This window comes from Falco rusticolus, chromosome 2 (assembly GCF_015220075.1).
Source record: "Falco rusticolus isolate bFalRus1 chromosome 2, bFalRus1.pri, whole genome shotgun sequence".
Classification (NCBI taxonomy): Eukaryota; Metazoa; Chordata; class Aves; order Falconiformes; family Falconidae; genus Falco; species Falco rusticolus.
The window spans coordinates 89,963,000-89,974,799 of NC_051188.1; positions in this window are offsets into that span (position 1 = coordinate 89,963,000).

The window sequence follows — 11,800 nt, forward strand, 5'->3', positions numbered from 1 at the left end:
GGAGAGTCAAATTATATCATAGGATGTAAGACTTCTCACAGAACAAGACAACAATTTCAGGAAGTTTTAGTGAACACAGATAAGAGTTAATTGCTTAAATAAGTGCTAACATAAATTATGGCAGCTATTATACTCTCTGCCTTTTGAGAGCCCTCTGCTGGATTTCAGCCAGAGTGCTCCGTTTGAACCCCGATGATGGGATTTCCTTTGATCCAAATAGACTCCAGTCTGTCTTTTTTGGGCAGAGGTTATTTACCATGGAAGTGAGAGCTCAGGTCCAGTGGCCCACGATCCTGGTCACCCTGCACACTTTCTTCATGGACACCCTACCTGTGTTAGCACGCTCACTAATCAGGTTTCAAGCTTGGCAGAAGCTAACAAATTATTTTGATAACACCGAGAAATCGCCATGTAAATCACTGACAGACCTCTGCCTCCCCACCAGCATCCTCTAAGCTTAGCCCAGGGTCTAACGTGCACATTGCAGCGGGTTTGGGGGTTGGTTTTTTTCCTAACTGCCAAAATGCCACAGGCCTGACAGAGTTCCTTTTTATGTTTCTCTACAGACGTTTGACCATACAACAGAATTACCCAGACTCCCAACTAATACTCGCTCATCCCCAAACAAAATACAAGGAAAGGCTAGATAACAGTGCTTTTCCACCCCAACCACAGTCTTGCCTGTGAACCCATCACATGATGCAGCAAGTTGGGGCCTTAATGTCTGTCATCTCTCAGAACAGCTACATCCTGTAAGCAGTCCCTTTTAGTGTTTGAAAATAGCCCCTGAAAAACCTTTTTATTACTTCTATCAGATGATCTCCCCCACTCCTTTTTCATCCCCAGTCATCATCTGATCCCATGGCCAGCTCATCAGTTGATTCCCAGTCCCACATCAGATGATCATTATCTTGGATAGCAACCAAAGCACTTGCCTGCCTTGTCCACCTTCTTCATCACGCTTGCCATGTACTCCGGATATACATCTTCAGGCACTGGTAGGGCCTGCTAGTACTAGTCTTCTCTTATGACCCAAGATATAGAAGTTACCTTTGATAGCTGTATCAGCTTGTTAGAATATCTTAACCACTCCCAAGTGGTGACTTACAGGCCCAGCAACAGGACAGGACCCGTAGTTCGCAATCAAAAAGAACACAACAGAGGAAATTGGATTATGATACCTTGTTTCCTTGTATGCAAAGCAGAACGATGATAAGCTCAGGTGAGGTCAGAAAACCAGTGCTGGGGGTGGCTGTCTGCAATGTGGTTGGGACTTTAGGACAGCTCTCTCCTCATTTCTGTAAGCTAGGTTGTTGGGGTTTTTTTCTGTTTTCTCTCTATTTCCTAATAATTACAGTCACAAAACTAGTAATGCACAGGTGTTCCCAATCCAGGCCAGTGACACCATCTTGTCTATCAGCTGATCATTTCCCATGTTATGCAGGTGACTTCAGGAAGAGGTTAGCCCCTGGGTATCAAAAAACCACACTGAACAGGTAAATCCCTTGGTTTTCATCACAGCACTCTGCATACAGTGGATAGCATCCTCATTCTTTTGATCAAGACCAGTGGTTATGGTTGAAATAATGTAAAAATGAAATCAGACCAATGAAATCTTAAAAAAAAAACCTGCTTAGGGATATAGGATTTCTTTTTGTACCTTTTAAAACTCTGTAAATCACGGGAAATATACATGGGTTGATAATCTGTAAATGAATGAAGGAAATCCTATTCTCTCTGAGGGAAGTCCTGCACAGAGAAGAATGGATGGTAAATTGGTTAAAATTAGAATTATTCATTCATCCAGGCAGCATGAGGTGGCAGTAAAACAGATGACCAAAAGAGAGGCAAAGTGAAAAAAGACAGTGGAAAAGATGTTTTACCTGAAGTAGAGACCAATAATACTTACTTTATATGCATGTTGTAAAATACTGTTTCTCATCAAGTTGTTCCTTTTAGTTACCTTTTCACATTCCTTTCTGAGTGATGATGCCTCAGTGTGCCATCTGTGAGAAATGCTGCTAAATGATAATGTGAGCTTTTTTCTCATATCTGTATTATGCACTGGATTCAGGACATCTTACGTGAAATGCTATTGCCACCAGTCAAAGACAGACTTACTGTTGACTTCAGGGGAGCCAGAATTTCAGTCTTTGTCTGGTGCACTGCAGACAAGATTAGAATAATACCCTGTTACATGGTCATTTGACTTTCCAGGCAGAATTGTACATCACTGCATTCAAAATATAAAACCGGGGAGAATGAACAGAATGCTTAAATACGTGCTGATAAATTATACTAGCTACAATTAAGTCATAAACACGCTGTCATAACTCTATAAGGGATATTAGTTTGTGGTCAGTAGGTGACCCTTTTTTATTAAAGAGACGAGGTATTTCCATGTGGCCTGTCAAGACTGAACCTTTTGGTTGGAAGTGCAATACAAATTCCAAGTAAAAGGATGGTCTCTTACTCGAAGGGATTTCCAGATTAAATAAAGGTGCCTGTCTAACAGGCCGAAGTGTCAGTGCAGAACAGCTCTCCTGTGAGCTCTGTGCATGAAGGTCCTCCCATTTAACTTCAGATGTCTCTTATCCAGAAGCCTGCATTTGATCGGGTTGTCTTGACCGCGTTCACAACCAGCAGAAAGCCATTCGTCTCACCCTGCAGTAGATGTCTAAAACAGATTAGATAGAATGTGTTCTGCTTCTGTCTGTTGATGATGAACAGTTCAGGTGAATTCCACATCAATTAAGTGCTTTGCACAGATTAAATTAATTTCCTTCTATTCAGAGATACTCTCAACATGAAATAAGAGTTGCCGTGTGGGAAGTTAGAGCCATGATTACTTTTTAAAAGTTTTCTCCTTAGCAGAAACTTTTGCACAAACTTCTCCGTTCATTTTCTATTGTAAATAAGAAATGTGCTTAGGAAAGAGAGATGAGTTTTCCAAGGGAAAAACCAATACAGTAACATAATATTGATCAGCCTAGCTGGCCATGATCTCATTTTATTGGCTACCAGACCATTTTTGTTTTTATTAAAGGCATCACAGAAGAAAGTTGGAAGGACCTTGTGAGGACTTTGTGGTTATTCACAGGCAGTTCCTCTAAGTAGTTGGTTAGGTATCATCTAATTATAAATCTGTATTTTTAAATGCAAGTTAATTAAATCAAAACATAAGAGTCAAGAATAAAATCCAAAGTGATTGATCTATAGCTCACCTAAATACTTTCACAATTAGAGCTACAATGGATGAACCAAATTTGGAGAAACAGACAAAAATGTAGTTAATCCTCTAAAACTTACATAAAAATACTAAACCTATTGATAAGGTAAAGTATTAATGTGTTGTAGTCTGATACCAAATCTTAATCAGAACTCAGTAAAGTAATAATTGGCACTAATTACAGAAAAGCGTCTTTTGGAAGTGACATAAAATTTTTCAGCCTAAACCAGCCTGTTGTTGTAAATATCAGAATATTTATGTGTCCTTGCAATCCAGAAGTTTGTCAATAACATATACTTAATTGTGGAGTTTGGTTCTCACTGGTGCCAGCTCAGTCTTTAATAATACATTCCAGCTGATACTTTAAGAGAAAGAAATGCCTTCTAGTTATGAGGATTAGGTTGGGACTCAGGAGATCAGTGTTTTAATTCTTAAACTACTACTGATTATTCCACCTTGAATAAATTAGAACCTACTGGAAAAGTGGCGGTAACAGTACTTCTTTCTGTAATAGTTTATGAACCCATGAGGACAGAAAATGTTTCAGCTGTGCCATTTTTAGACATACAAATTCAACAGCTAACGATAAATTTCTCTTGTGAACAAAGTATATGATATTCTACATAAATTTTCCATAATGCTTCTTTATTACTTACCTGAATAATTCCTCAGGCAGTCCTTGTTATATTCTCCAGTTGTTTAACCATTAGATTAAGAAATTTCTTCTACTTTTTTTTTTTTTTTGTAGTTTTTCTTAATTACTCTGATTGTTAATTTTGAACTGAAAGAACTTCTGATGAACACAAAACGATATGTGTAGCTATTGTTAATGACCAAGCAGTTGTTCAAAAGATAACAAGTAGTTTGCTTAGGGGTTTTGGCTGCAGTACTTATAGAATGACTACTGTTGCCAGCAGCGTTAACCTGGAATACAAGAAAATCAGAAAATTAATCAGATAGGAATACTTACCGTATGCAGAGTTCAAATGCAACTTACTTTTTTTTTTTTTTTTTTTCCTTCTTCCCAGCATCAGAATTCTGGAAAGTTTTCTTCAAAGAGGTAAGAGGTGAAAATCTTGAGAGGTGAGATTTTCAAATTCTTAAAGGGATTTCCGACGCAAACTGCAGCTACGTTGTACTGGTAACACCCGAGTATAATTTTCAAAGTCAGGACTTTTGAGTACCATTTCTATTTTGAATTCTAGGCTGAAAATGGTGAGAGAAATGAAGACTTCCAAAAAGACACAGAGTAAAAGCATTTCTTATACAAAAATCAAAACATCATTAATTTCCTCTGTCCAGACAAAATTAGAAGAAAAAACCTCCCTTGATGAGAGTTATATCAAAGCATAAGCAATGGAGATGCCAGTTGTTTCGATGAGCAAAGGTGTAAGATTGCTTGGCTACATTACATTCTGTAATTTAAGGACCTCAAATATCCTATGCAATAACATGCAACTGTATTTTCTTTTTTAAAGTTTATTAATTGAGAGTCTTACTTTTGCTAGTGTGTCAGTCCTGGAAAGAGAAAGTAGCTATTTTATTTCCTGTACTTCCCCAATCCCAGCTTTACTAGCATGACATGCAAGATTAAAAATGTCCATTAAATCGGTGGTGTGGAAACATTTTAATATTTCAATTAAATCTTGATAGAAAGGTTGCTTTTATGACCTAAAGCAAATGTTGGGTAATTTAGTTTGGTCTGACTCCTTTCAGTGTTTTGTTGGAATTGTTACTATGCAGGAGTTCAGTTGTAAGAAGGAAAGAATGTATTGTCGTACCTGCGGGGTATTAGAAAACACGGTTAAGTATCTTCTGATCTAGGTAGTGATATGGTGGCATTGAGTCTGTACTCTGATGAATCCAAGCAATAAGCTGCTCTGTTCTGGATGCTCGCTTCTTCCTTACTTTTCTGCCCTGTTTTCAAGGGATACATCTATCACAGTCTACAATACTGTGTCTCGTTGTGCCAAAAGAGCTCGAGTTGGTGTCTTGCCAATGCCAAAAGACATTGTCTCAAAAAGACATTTGTGAATGCCGATACAAAACTTCTGGATTATATTTTCATCTGGATTCTTGTTTTAAAATATACGCTATTGTATTTCTCTTCATCACATACTCAGACTGACACAGCCCCAGGTAACAATAAACAATACTTGAACTGCCAGCCTTTAACTTTTACTGTTTGCTTAGGAAGTGTGCGAGAGCTAATGCGAAAGCATATTAATTCATTTTTTGACCAACATATGATGAATAACAGATTTTGCAATAGAAATGTTTCAGGGAAAGACAAGATGCATTTTCTGTGTGACAGCCACTTTTGACTATGTCAAACAAAGCCATAAAACTTAACTTTAGCCAATAGGTCAGACAGACTTTTTGGACCAAAAAGTTGCCCAACTCCATTCTTTCAGAAATCTTTTCCACAGATTTAATTACACTCTGACATGGTTACATTGTGCCACTGAGAACTGCTGACACAAGGAGCTCAGGGCTCTCCTGGCAGATGAGACCAATTGTCCTTTGTGTTGTGGGCAGTTATGTGCAGCCAGACTTACTGTGGAGCCTTGGCTGGCTCCAGCACTGTGAAAGTGGAGAAGCTGTGTGCAGCTCTGCCTTCACCCACACCGTCCTGCATTGAAACTATTCAGCTGGATTAAAAGACCTGGCCCTAAGAGATAAAAGCTTATCCTGTCATAAACCAGACACGAGTAACAATATCGGAGCACCTCATGCCTATCTCATCTGCAGAAATGTTACTTGCTGCAGCACTTTCTACTGGTATTGAGAGAAGCACCATGGGATCACGCCGGGAGGAGCCGCAGTAGGGTTGTGGGATGAAGCCGAGATGATCGGAGGCAGCACTAGTAAGCACTTTACTCTCTTAAGTATTCAGCTTCCCTTGAAAACATGCTCTTGTCAGCGTTCCAACTGTTGGATCCCTCCTTCCAGTTATGACAGCACATGATTATGATTTTTCAGGGTAAACTTAAGGGACTTTTTTAAAAAAAAATTCTTAAATTTCATGACAAGAAAGCAAGTCTATTATTACTCTGCATATAGCACCGTTTAGACTGCTGACCACTTGGCAACAAATTGGCTTTACTTTCAATGAGTTTTATTTTCCCATTGCTTTTCTTTCTCATTCATGGATAGTATCAAGCTAAAAATACATTTAAAAAATTTTTTTCATATATTTTGTTCAAAATGAAAATGGTACTTTTTGATGGGAAAGAGACCATAGTTTTCTGCTTGTAGGTAATATTTCTTGTCAAATTGTACGTTGTCAGTAGCATTAGCTTTAGGCGCACTTCTGTTAGTGAGCCTCACTTCTACCTTTATAATAATTAACGGAGCCTAACTTTAAGGGTCGATGCATGTGTAATTGGCAGATTAGTCCTATTCATATGACATACGTCATGCATGGCATATTTCATTGCCTGGATTATATGCAGTCTGTCTGAATGGTCACCCTAAGTTACACATTTACAGTATATCCTACTGCAGAACACAACTGTTCAGAGCTCTATTTATAAACTGTTTAGCAGTTAAAAATCTTGTAAATGTTCCTGTCCATAAAAGCAAGAGTTCCCACTTCCAATGTATTAGTGAAATGCACACATTTATTTACAAATCAGTCTCTGAACTTGTTTTATCAATTCTAAACCCCAGCTGAATCAATGACATTTTCTCTCTTTTCAGCTGGCTTTCAATCAAGCTCACAATCACTTTCCCTGTGTGCCTTGAATGTTTAATCGGTAAACACTGCAGGGAAATATTTAACTACAAACAAAAACCTATCCTCACTGATATGACTTAAACACATAGGGAAATTCCTGTTTAATTTTCTGAAATTGCTTCCTTACAGCACTAAATACATGGGATTAAACCAACTTTAAGGAAATGCAAACTGAGAAGCAATAAGATGCTTTTGGCCCTGTGCTGCTCTGTAGGCTTTGCAAAGATGCTATCATGCAGCATTTCAGTCATGGCAGGAATGAACTGGAAATTGCATGAGAACAGGTGGTGGGTAGGTAAAAGGGTGCTATAAAATCTGAAACCTCCCCTAAGGTCACATTGCAAGCTGCTTGAAATAACAAATGTTAAAAACAAGTAATGCAACTGTCATGTAAATACAAAAGTGCTGTCTAACTAATAAGACAGGGACGTAAAAAGACAAAAAAGATGACCCACCTCTGAATGAAGGAGAAGAAATGGCTGTCTATATGACCTTTCCTTAATCCTTACATCCCTTCTGCAGTGTTAAGCCCCAGTCATCTCTCCCATTCCCCCTCTGAAAATCCCATCTTCTCAGTTCCATTTTCTCTTCTTTTGTGTGATCATCACTTCACATCTGCTGAATGGAAGCCTTCTTCTTTAATGCTCTCCCAATTATTTCCCCTCCTTCAGCTTCGTTTTTCATTTGCTGCATGTGTTGGGTTTGCATGGCAAGGTTTTCATAGTGAGGGGCTACAGGGGTGGCTTCTGTGAGAAGCTGCTAGAAACTTCTCCATGTCCAACGCAGCCAATGCCAGCTGGCTCCAAGATGGACCCACCGCTAGCCAAGGCCAAGCCTGTCAGTGATGGTGATGGCACCTCTGTCATAACATATATAAGAAAGGGGAAAATGTTGCTGTGCAACTGGGCAACACTAGCTGAAGAGAGGAGTGAGAATATGAGAGCAACAGCTCTGCAGACACCCAGGTCAGTGCAGAAGGAGGGGCAGGAGGGGCTCCAGGCACCAGATGAGAGATTCCTATGCAGCCCATGGTGAAGACCATGGTGAGTCAGGCTGTGCCTCTCAGCCCATGAAGGTCCATGGTGGAGCTGATATCCACCTGCAGCCCACGGAGGACCTCATGCTGGAGCAGGTGGATGCCCAAAGGAGGCTGTGACCCCATGGGCAGCCTGTGTTGGAGCAGGCTCCTGGAAGGACCTGTGGCCCCACGGAGAGAGGAGCCCAGGTTTTCTGGCAGGACATGTGACCCCGCAGGGGACCCACGCTGGAACAGTCTGCTCCTGAAGGACTGCACCCCATGGAAGGGACCCACACTGAAGCAGTTCATGAAGAACTTCAGCCCATGGGAAGAACTCATGCTGGAGAAGTTCATGGAGGGCTCTCTCCCATGGGAGGGACCCCACGCTGGAGCAGGGGAAGAGTGTGAGGAGTCCTTCCCCCCTGCAGAGGAAGGAGCAACAGGGACAACATATGATGAACTGACCGACACCCCCATTCCCAGTCCTCCTGTGCCGCTTCAGGGGAAGAGGTAGAGAAAATCTGCAATAAAGTTAAGCCCAGGAAGAAGGGAGGGGTGGGGGGAAGGTGTTTTTAAGATTTTGTTTTATTTCTCATTACCTTGCTCTGATTTGATTGATAATAAATTAAACTGATTTCCCCAAGTCGAGTGTTTTGCCCATGATGGCGATTGCTGAATGATCTCTCCCTGACCATATCTTGACCCACAAGCCTGTCATTGTATCTTCCCTCCCCTGCCCAGCTGAGGAGGGGAGTGACAGAGCAGCTTTGGTGGGCACCTGGTGTCCAGCCAGGGTCAACTCACCACACAGCCCTGATTGTCCATAGCTCTTTGATACCTAATTCACCTTAATATCTTCCATTCATCTTAGCATCTTTATCCGTTATTTAGGAATCAGCGGGGCTTTCTCTGTCTTCCCATTCAGTCACTTGCCCGACCTGTTCTGAATCAAGCAGTTTGTTCTTAGATTGTTCTTACTTTCCTCTTCTTTTCCTAAGCCATACTTCATTCTGTTTGATGCCAGTCATTTTCATCCCCTCCTGCTGCAAGTCCTTCGTATGATATTCATTCCATCAGTTTCCGATTTCTCTGCTGTTTACAACCCCTTTTTCTTGCTCTGCCTGCACTGTTGGTGACTTCTTGACTGAATTAGTTTTCAAAATGCATACTGATGTTTGGACTGCGTGACAGAGATGTTTAAGAGCTAGTATCTTTTTCAGAAGGCAGTCTTTCTAGTGCACACTACTTTCAAACCACCTTTGCACCAACACCTGGAGGCCCTCTTCTCCGATCTGAGTCACATCCTCATATCACTGCACTCAGAAAGGGGACTTTCTACCCAGAGAATGTACGATCCAAGTACTGAAAGTAAAAGGGATCAGCAAAACATCAAAACATTATTGCTCCTGTTTTACAGCAGCTGACCTGAGAGTTAATTCAGACCTTGTAATACTTAGTCTGATTTGTTAATGGTGGAAATATTTTGCAACTTAGAGTGCCATCTCCCTGGTTTTCCTAGAAGCCAAACCAAGCCTGGGCAGATGTGGAGATTTTCTCAGCATCTGCCATAGTTACTTGGTGTCACAGCTAAGGTGCTGCCGACTTTGCTGAGCTGTATTGCAGGCTTTACTGTGGAGTTACAATCAACCAGTAGAAACTGGTTTAAGGGCACTAAACCAGGCTGCTGTTATTTCAGCTGCCCAGGAAACTAGCGTGATAGTATATAACAATGTGGTCAGTGCCCTTACTGGCAATGCTTCAGTTTTTCCAACCTTTTCCTGTTTTCCTTCAATAAGAAGTAAATCACAAACATTCACAGATATGAACACAAATATTAATGTGTAGTAAGCAATGTTTCTGGTGTGCAAGTTGGCTCTTTTTAAAGGACTTGATTTGCTGCTCTGTTGCACTGGAAAAGTAAATCCTTAAGAACGGGAATCCTAAAACATACCCAGATTCAGTAGTCCCTTTCCAGAATCTTGGCCACATCTTTACGTGATGTATGTAATGCTTATTCACTGCAACAACCTCTTTCTTCCTAAAGCAAATTACCCTTCAACAAGGTTTTACCTTAACATGTCTAATGCCCTCAAGGGAGATAAAGCATTAAGCCATGGATTGTATGAAAGTATATAACCTGGTATATATAAGCTGTTAATAATCCCCAGCCAGAAGTGCAGCCTTTCAAATAGATGACACAGCTGGCAAACCAAACATAATTAGGTAAGGAGTCATAATGCTGTAAACAGTCCTTCTCAATCATATCACCACAGTCATTTCTTTTGGGGAGATCTAAAGAACAGAAAGGTTGACAAATATATTTGCTAATGAAGTCCTCAGCTAAACCAAGAGCAAAACGCACAGATGCCTTCCTCCTCCTTTCCTTCCTCCTGACTGCATAGGAATGGCTTGCTGAGAAATTATCGCTTTTTCATTTAAGAAACGTGTTTTTACTGGCAAAACAAAGGCAGGCAGATACTAATAACTCTGCAAGTGGTTCTGGATTTGTTACTGAGAATGAGAAGTCAAGATGGGGAGGTGGGGGAGGTGCTGGAAAAGGCAGGAGGTAGAAGAAACATGGGTTGTGAATTCAGCGTCAAACTGGTGATGGATGTGACAGTGAAGATGTATTTCTAACTGGCTTCCCGATCTTCAGTCTTGATCTTGGCAGAAAGACAAAGAAAAGGCTAGTGAACAATTCTGTAGGTAAAAACGTAATTATTTATAGCTACAGCAGCATGGAAGGTGGAAAGGGGACATTTGAGGCCACACATATAATTGAGAATCCTTGTCTTTAAGCATACATTTGACTTATTTCTAAGCCTATCCTAGCTAGGGTGATTTCTAAACCACTGTCTTAATCATCAATATCGTCAAGCATTATTATCTACCTTTCTGACTCATTTTATTGTAATTTTTACTTTAAAATAAGAAGAGATGGATAATGCCAGATACCTAGCAATTACCAGTTGTTCATCATTGTGTTTCAGTGGTCTTAATTACACATGCATATATAAGAAGTGATACTTTGTTGCTAAACTAAACTTTTAAAATCAGGAATGATTCAGACCGATACTTACCATCCTTAGAACCTGTTCTAAAACATTCTTTAGAGGAATGTGACATGCATGAATAAAGACCTTTTGAGTAAGGTAATCAGCCTTACTGAATAAACTGTGTTATTCATGCAAAACATTTTATTCATTAACGTGCTATGGACCAAGGAAAGAGAAGAAATAAAGCAGTGCAATACTCATTGGTTTCAAGTTACTTATATGGGGGTTTTGGGGTACTGTTTTATCCTGTTACACTTTATGCTGCCTCTCTAGATGCTCTGAGCAATCCTATATGTGAATATATTCCTTCTTCAACATGGTTGTGGAGCAGGCTGTACCTGGGCTGCGTACCTGGGCTGCGTCTGTAGTGCGTTGGGTGAGAAGCAGCCCCACAGCATGATCGCTTCTCAGACGGCTCTCTGTGGTGCTCTTGCTCTCTTTACTGGCTGTAAAGAGAGGAAAAGATGACTGTCCAAATGCCTAAAGCAAATGACTCAAGCTAGGTGGGGTTGAATCCCTGGATTCCTCCCCTCACAGCAGCACACCGTTCCATTGACCAGCAGCCTTGAAAGCTTGTTACAGTCCACAGCAGAGAAAAACTTCCAAATTCCATTTGATTGCTACATCCTTATGCTTCAAGACAAAATAACTTTTACAAGATGTGCTTAGAAGAATAGGCCTGTGTCTTAACAGTACACAAGTAAGGAGCTTTGCAAAATAGGTTACTTCTAACAAGGGAAATCCCTTGCTTCATTCTA